Source organism: Salvelinus sp. IW2-2015, unplaced genomic scaffold (genome assembly GCF_002910315.2).
Source record: "Salvelinus sp. IW2-2015 unplaced genomic scaffold, ASM291031v2 Un_scaffold1669, whole genome shotgun sequence".
Taxonomy (NCBI): Eukaryota; Metazoa; Chordata; class Actinopteri; order Salmoniformes; family Salmonidae; genus Salvelinus; species Salvelinus sp. IW2-2015.
In genome coordinates, this window is record NW_019943073.1 from 104,965 (window position 1) to 113,221 (window position 8,257).

The 8,257-nt window shown below is 39.8% G+C and overlaps 1 pseudogene; it reads left to right on the top strand.

Moving 5' to 3' along the window:
- Positions 1–3,401: 3,401 nt before the first annotated feature.
- LOC112071632 (zinc finger protein 239-like) overlaps positions 3,402–8,257 on the top strand; it is a 34,498-nt pseudogene continuing 29,642 nt past the window's right edge.

Genomic DNA, 8,257 nt, shown 5'->3' on the forward strand with positions numbered 1-8,257 from the left:
GGAGAAGCCCATATCAGTGTAAACAATGTGGCAAAAGCTTTTACACGTAAGGGAAACTTAACCTTGCATTTAAAGATACACACAGGAGAGAAACCCTTATCTGTGCAAACAGTGTGGCAAAAAGCTTCATCCAGAAGGGTGATTTGAACAGACATACAAGGGTACACACAGGAGAGAAACCTTATCTGTGCAAACAATGTGGCAAAAGCCTTCATCCAGAAGCGAGACTTGACCATCCATACAAGGGTACACACAGGAGAGAATCCCTATGAGTGCAAACAATGTGGCAAAATGTCAAGAAGGACACTTGACCGTTCATTCAGGATACATTTTTTTAACATTTTAGTCATTTAGCAGACGCTCTTATCCAGAGCGACTTACAGTAGAGTCATAATTTTATAACATTTTTTTTACATACTGAGACAGATATCCCTACCGCCAAGAGCAGAACGCTCTTATCCAGAAGCGACTTACAGTAGAGTGAACATTTTATTACATTTTACATACTGAGACCAAGGATATCCTACAGCCAACCCTCCTACCGGTCAACCCTCCCTTAACCCGGACGACGCATGCCAATTGTGCGTCGCCCCACGGATCTCCGGTTGCCGGCTGCGACAGAGCCTGGCGCGAACCAGCCCAGATTGGGCGGACCCAGAGACTCTGATACACACAGGGAGAGACCATATCAGTGCAAAAACTGTGGCAAAGCCTTCAAACCAGAAGATAGAACTGACATTGCATATGAGAGCTCATACAGGAGAGAGACCATATATCTGTCCTGTATGCAAGAAAGGTTACATCGCATTAAGCTATTTAAGACTTCATCAGCGTGTTCACAGGGCAGAAATCTTACCAGTGCAAAGAATGTGACAAATACTTTAGTTATAAACATCGTCTAACATCACATATGAGCACTCATACTAAAGGGCATAAATTATATTACTACACTGAGTGCAATAATAGCCTGAAATGAAAACAACAAATTAACATTTTGTCATCGTGAATTTCTTAATACGTCCAACTTCTGAATAATTATGTTCGTTTTCTGGCAATTGACAATAGAACAAACTGAGTAATTGTGTGTTGAGGGGAAATCACCAGTCAGTATCAGTTTGGTAAACTGAATCTAGCGCTCAGTTTCAGGGACCTACCCTCCAGACAGCGGCTTCAGGAAGTCCTCACAGCTGTATCTAGCACAGAAGACACACTTGGATTTCTAAACAACAGGAGTTCCTATTAATTGTTTAACAATGACATACAGGATATCTTCTATCTGTACTGATGGCTGCATGTTAGAATATTGAAGTAGCCTATTACGTTTTTTGTTGACAATCTATATAATGCAGCAAATATTTGTTTAAATAAAGTCGTTTTTTTCAATGGATGTCTAGTGAAACCCTATTTTTGCCTATATTAGGCAGGTTAAATACATCCTCTATCAGCTCAATTCCCTGCTTCTTACCCCAACCCTGTCCTGAACCATTAGGCAGATGGGAAACTATCTGAGCCCATATTCATAAAGGCTCAGATGAGTGCTGATCTCGGGTCAGATCACCACTGTAATTTAAAATGCAAAACTAATCCTAGATCAGCACTCCTACTGTAAGACACTCTGTGAATAGAACCCTGACCCTGTGTTACTGGTTTGGGTCAACATTTACCTCCTCCAGTTGGTGTCTCCTGGGACATGATGATTTAAAGTTGCACCAAAGACATTACAGTATGAAGATGGGCATAAACTGCTTCTCCAATAGAAATCCCTGATCACACTTGTAGGCGATGTTGGCTAGCTAAGCTCATGTGCAGAAACACGTCATCGTGTCGTCTCGTGCCGAATTACACGTGCTGGCCGTCAAATAAAGGCACTCCTTCCATATAAAGTTGTTTTGACGAAAATGAAAACGTGTCAGTTTGTCACAAGGAGAAACACTTTAGGTGACAGACAGTGACACATTCAATACTGCCTTGTACACTCCTGCCTGCATCTAGCTTATCTAAGGTGTAATCATTAGTCCAACAGTTGCAAACGAGAGTTTCTATTAGACAAATTCAGGTATGTTTATTCCTGTTTCATTCCGTCTGCATCCGTTTAAGTAACGTTTTTCAACAGAATCGTCAGAATGAATACACCCCTGATCACGCTGAAACACAGTTCCCTTTCATACCAGCCACATTATATACCTTCTCGCATCTATGCGCTCTCCTTCTCTCACCTTTTCCCTTCGCTTGTGGATTTCAATGCACAACACATCAGCTGTATGTGACCAGGTGAAAAAACCTTTCCAAGCCAAACCATATCATAACCGCTACACACAGCCTACATCGTTGTCACCATATTAGCTAAGTAAGTCAATAGTCAACGTAGCTAATAGAAATAACAGGTTAGTAAACTCGCTACAATCATGCAGTAATGTTACAGTGTACAGTCAGTAAGCAGTTTAGCACTTACACCGGCGGGGCCCAGTGGTAATAAATGAGTAAAACCAAAAGCTTACCTTGACTTGGAAGAGTTCCAGTGTTGTGTTGGATAGTCATAGCCAGCTAGCTAACATAACATCCCTCTGTTTGAGTAGGCTAAACTAGCTTGCTGCATTTGCTAGCTAAGCAAGTGAAACAAAGGAAATGACAGTCTCCCTCTTGCTTCTCCTCAATTTTGGAAGAAATGAAATTGTTCAAAACTGTTCAACTATTGTCTTTCTCTTTGAGCTACTCACCACATTTTATGCACTGCAGTGCTAGCTAGCTGTAGCTTATGCTTTCAGTACTAGATTAATTATCTGATCCTTTGATTGGGTGGACAACATGTCAGTTCATGCTGTAAGAGCTCTGATAGGTTGGTGGACGTCCTCCGGAAGTTGTCATAATTACTGTGTAAGTCTATGGAAGGGGGTGAGAACCATGAGCCTCCTTGGTTTTGTATTGAAGTCAATGTACCCAGAGGAGGACGGGAGCTAGCTGTCCTCCGGCTACACCATGGTGATACCCTACAGAGTACTGTTGAGGCTACTGTAGACCTTCAATGCAAGTGTCTTTCAATACATTATTTGGTGACGTGAATATATTTAATTAGTTTTATCTAAAAAAGGATAACTTTTTTTCTATTTACATTTTTATAAAATTCACTGAGGATGATGGTCCTCCCCCTCCTCTGAGGAGCCTCCCTGGTCTCTATTGTTGTCAAAGGTTGCTACCAGCCGCTAACTAGGTGTCCCGTCCTCCAGGTTGTTGGCCTGAGGTAGGACTACATAGGTTTTAAATAGTGGAATAGGGTGGTGGGGTTGTAATGAGTGTAGGGTTAGATGGTACCGTATTATTTTTTCATGTAAAGTATAAAAGATTTATACCCAGTCTAGTTGGTGGCGGTAATTCAACATTTATTGGATGCCAACCGCCGTTAAATCTCATCGAAGAAGAGAGAAGAAGACGAAGAACGCTAAGCAGAATCAGAGATAGAGGTTTCAACCAACATTTCTTTGATAAAGCGAAAAGCTACTTTCATAACCATTGCTAATATGTCAAAGCTACAGATGTTGAATGTGTTTGTCACCGAGCGTTTGTCGGCGGCTGCTGTGGAGATATTCGGAGCCGTGGAGAAGACCGTAGCAGAGTATCAGGAAGAAATCTGCGTTCAGCGAGGAGAACGAGCGTTTACGCAGGCTGTTGGATTTGGTTAGCAAACCAGAGATAAAGTTACACAGAGCAGGTTCGTACAAATTCTGTTGTTGTAACGAGATTTGACTAATAGACTAGATTCATGTTTATTTTCGATTTTTTTTAACCGTTATTTTATAAGGGAGTCATTCGTGTGCAGGGTTGCCAGGTCTAGCTAACATTTCTAGACAATGACTACTCAAACCTACCCACAAGGCCTGAAAACTACCCCAATTTGGGGGGGGCAGTAAAGAGGATTTGCCACGTTTATCCTTTTTCCATAACGTTATCGAGCGAATTAAGAAGGAATATCCACGTCACGACGTAAGAATCAAATTAGTTTTGCATGAAAATAATAATTATTGCGAGCTAACGTGATGTAATTGAGGAATTTTAACATGTCGCAAAGAGAAAGATGAATCGCCCTTATAAACTCGCCAGATCATTTCCATCAACGGTGTCGATTTAACTCGTTTGACTGCTATGATTGTAAATCAAGTCCCATTTGCGCATGTGTATAACTATATATAAATCTGACAGAAGAGTTTGAGTGATGAAAGTTGGACAGAGGATCACAATCTCTGCGCAAGACAGACACACTTGGACGAACTTCAGGCTATTTTCTGGCAGTTGTGTCCTTACGTGCCAGCAGGGTTGGGTAGGTTACTTTCTAAATGTAATCCATTAGTTACTAGTTACCTTTCCAAAATGTAATCAGTAACGTAACTTTTGGATTACCCAACTCAGTATGAATGTAATTGATTACATTCCGTCACGTTCCCCTTAAGAGGCATTATAAGAAGACAAAAATTTATGTTTACTGTATTTAACCTTTATTTAACTGTTGAGCCACATCTATTGCAGAATAAAACAATGTTAAAGTTTACATAGCTGGCCATATATGGATGTTACATTTTACTTATAGGGTTGGTTATGTCGGCTTCTTCTAACCATTCACTTTCTACTACATATAATAATACGATTAAATTATATCTTTACATTAAAAACCAAAGTCCTATCAGAATTCCAGTCATTCCAATAAATGCTATACACCTTCATCTTCAAGAATAGGACGTGGAAATATGGAAGGATAGATTAGCCAAATTGTTTTACCTAAGCATGACCCCAAAATTAAGGACTTATTAGCCAGCACTGCTTGTTGTTTATGATTTTGTTGTCGTTGAGGACTGATTGGGCTCATTGATTCAAGTGGGAAAATAAATGCAGCGCTCTTGGAATGCGCATGCTTTGAGCGACTAATGAAAAATGCTATTTACATGTGAAAAATGAATGCCACATGCTGCATTTGCTATAGGCCTATTGTTGACCTTTTTGCTGGTGACACGTTGATATCTTGATAATATGCAGCTATTTAAAGGGCAAATCCACAGATGAAACAATAACAAAACGGTCGCCCCGCCTCTGTTTTGGTAAAAAGCTGAGGGATCGGCCTGGAGAAATGTAACCATCTCAGATTAATAGACAGCTATGGATGAAAGGACTGACCATCCATGACATAAAAACATATGTTTTAACCGTTAAGAGGCTTTACAGTGTTTGTTTACATTTACAATGTTTTAGAAACATTGGAGTAAACAAGCTTATATTTTGGTTCTCCTGAATGTGACAGTTGAACTAAGCTCATGAGGCATTTATAAGTTTATATTCTTCAATAATCAATTGATATATATATAGATATATATATATTATATATATTAAGGACCAGTCAAAAATTTGGACACCCTACTCATTCAAGGGTTTTTATTTTTACTATTTTCTACGTTGTAGAATAATAGTGAAGACATCAAACTATGAAATAACACATATGGAATCATGTAGTAACCAAAAAGTGTTAAACAAATGAAAATATATTTTTATATTTTAGATTCTTCAAAGTAGCCACCCTTGCTCTTGATGACAGCTTTGCATACGCTTAGCATTCTCTCAACCAGCTTCACCTGGAATGCTTTTCCAACAGTCATGAAGGAGTTCCCACATATGCTGAGCACTTGTTTGCTGCCTTTCCTTCACTCTGCGGTCCAACTCATCCCAAACCATCTCAATTGGTTGAGGTCTGGTGATTGTGGAGGCACATCTGATGGTTACAACATGATTCCATATGTGTTATTTAATAGCTTTGATGTCCACTATAATTCTACAATTTAGAAATAGTAAAAATAAAGAAAAACCCTGGAATGAGGTGTGTCCAAACTTTTGACTGGTACTGTATATATAATTTATAAGTCCAAAATGGATGTAGCAACTACAGATTGCCACTTTTAAGTCTATCAAAAGTGTGCACGTTTGAGCATGTGTCCAGTAGGCCTATTGATTATTATTATTTTTACCAGCATGAATTAGTTTGAGCAATAAAAGCCCCACTTTAATTCCATAGGCTTGGATCCGCACTATGCAGCTGTTGCAAGAGCGCATTTTCACTGGCTGTCCACTCGTTTCAAAAACAATGATTGATAGGCAGCTTAAATTTATTGAATTCAACCATTATTGGGTTCAAATACACATTTAGATTTGTAAAAGCCATCCACAACAACCACGATCCGTAAGGCGCAGATATCTAAAATTAGAGAGCAGCAGTGTGATTCACATCATTGCGCTATGCAGATATCAATAATAGGTGATATCTGTATCGCCGTAGATACACCACTGATGTCATCCTTACCTCCAAGCGTTTATTCAAGTTGGATATCTTTGGATGCCGACAGCAGTCGCACCATTGGAAGACATAGATTGGACTGTAGCCTCCTGCTCTTTTCCCGCGATCCATCAAACCCATTTGGTGTCATAGTGGTCTCTGACTTGTTCAGACTCGCTTGAGTTGAACAAATTTAATTTGCGCCTTTTTTCAATCTGATTTGAATGCCATTGAGAACAGAAGTGTAAAAAAAAAAATCCGCAAACATACTTTCTGAATTTAACAGTAATCCACAAAGTAATCACCTAGTTTTTTCAAAAGTATGCGTATCCGATTACAATATTTTTTGCTGGTAATGTAACGGATTACAGCTACCGTTTTGTTGTAATCCCTTACATGTTACGGATTAGATGTAATCCGTTACTCCCCAACCCGTTGTGCCAGACTACAAACCATTATAAAAGGCCTATTTGCGATATTGGATTGTCATTTCAATAGGCATAGGCTACTGACTAACATCTGGGTTTATGATTGTAATTCAACTTTGGCATGGTTTGGTTAGCTATATGCAGGTAGCTATAGCCCCTGATAGGCAAGATGTAAAGTGAACGATTTAGCCGCTTGCTTAGTTCAAATTGACAGACTAATTTATTCAACATATAGTAAGGCGATTTTGGGGTAAGAAGTGCTTGTTGCCAATAGCCTGCTGGAAAAGGCTACTACGGATGGGGTCGTACTTTCAATCACTGATCAAATATTAATATGGATATGAACTAATATCCTGTCACAACAGCAGTGTTTATTATTTTTTACCTGTAGCCTATTCTGACTGACTGTTAAATCAATCTAATGCATTCTAACAACAGCTGATCCGCAATTGCGATAGAGCTGTGAGATCACAATTGATAACTTCCAATTMAATTAACTAAACATGGGCATTAATAATTAATAATAACACAAGGRTACAACAAAAATAACCTGAAGTTATAGGCTATTTATTAAATCCGTTTACCAGCTCCAGATATGCTACACAAGTGGCACAAATTGATTTGCAATGACTCCAATGATATCGTCATTTCAACTATTTTTGTTTCAAATGGTAGGAGGCTACAGTAGCCTACAAAACCATAGAAATTAGAACTCTACTTGATGGTCAACATATGCCAATGTGTCATTCTCCACATTTTAATGTCAGTTTTTTATTGTGGACTTTTACCGGAGAGGGAGTTCCATAACTGCCATTTCAAATGTCCACTCGCGCAGCACTCGAGACTCAAGAACTGCTGCTCTGTCACACCTCCTTCCGGCCCTCCCCACCACTCATTCAGTAACAGCCTCCCTCACTGCCTGATAYTCAGCAGCAACCGGTCACAGTAAAATATATATACTTTTTTTTTTTAAAGAAATACGATGGTGGCCGCAGTGCAGAGTAGGCCAAACGTGGGCCAAAAACCTGCAGCCCACGAACAATTCACCCGCAACATCGTTATCCAAGTAGCCCGAGTGTTTCGGAAAACCACGGGCATTGCAACCCTGCTCATGTGACATGTTGTGATATGTTAAAAGGAAGAGGCTATACAAACACGCTTGGTTCCCAAATTGATGACGTGGTCGCGCAGTTGAGAGTCGAGTGGAGACGAATGGATTCGGTTCAGTTAGTTCAGTCAGTCATCCTGCTGATACAAGTTTATGCTGGCTAGTTGTCAACAGCAGCATTGCGCTAGTTTAAACGTGTAAAAGACAGTGATGTTTATATCGATGGGCGAGGGAGAAATAACTTGTGGTATTGGTCACRATCTGGATATCACCCTAATATGCCAATTAGCTAACGTGACGACAAACTCGATCCATTGGAATACTGCGTTACTTGATKTTATTTCAAAGAGCMCTSCYTTAGCCACGCCCCAGAACATTGCTAGGCATGTTGCAGTGGGACACGTTTTAATAGGA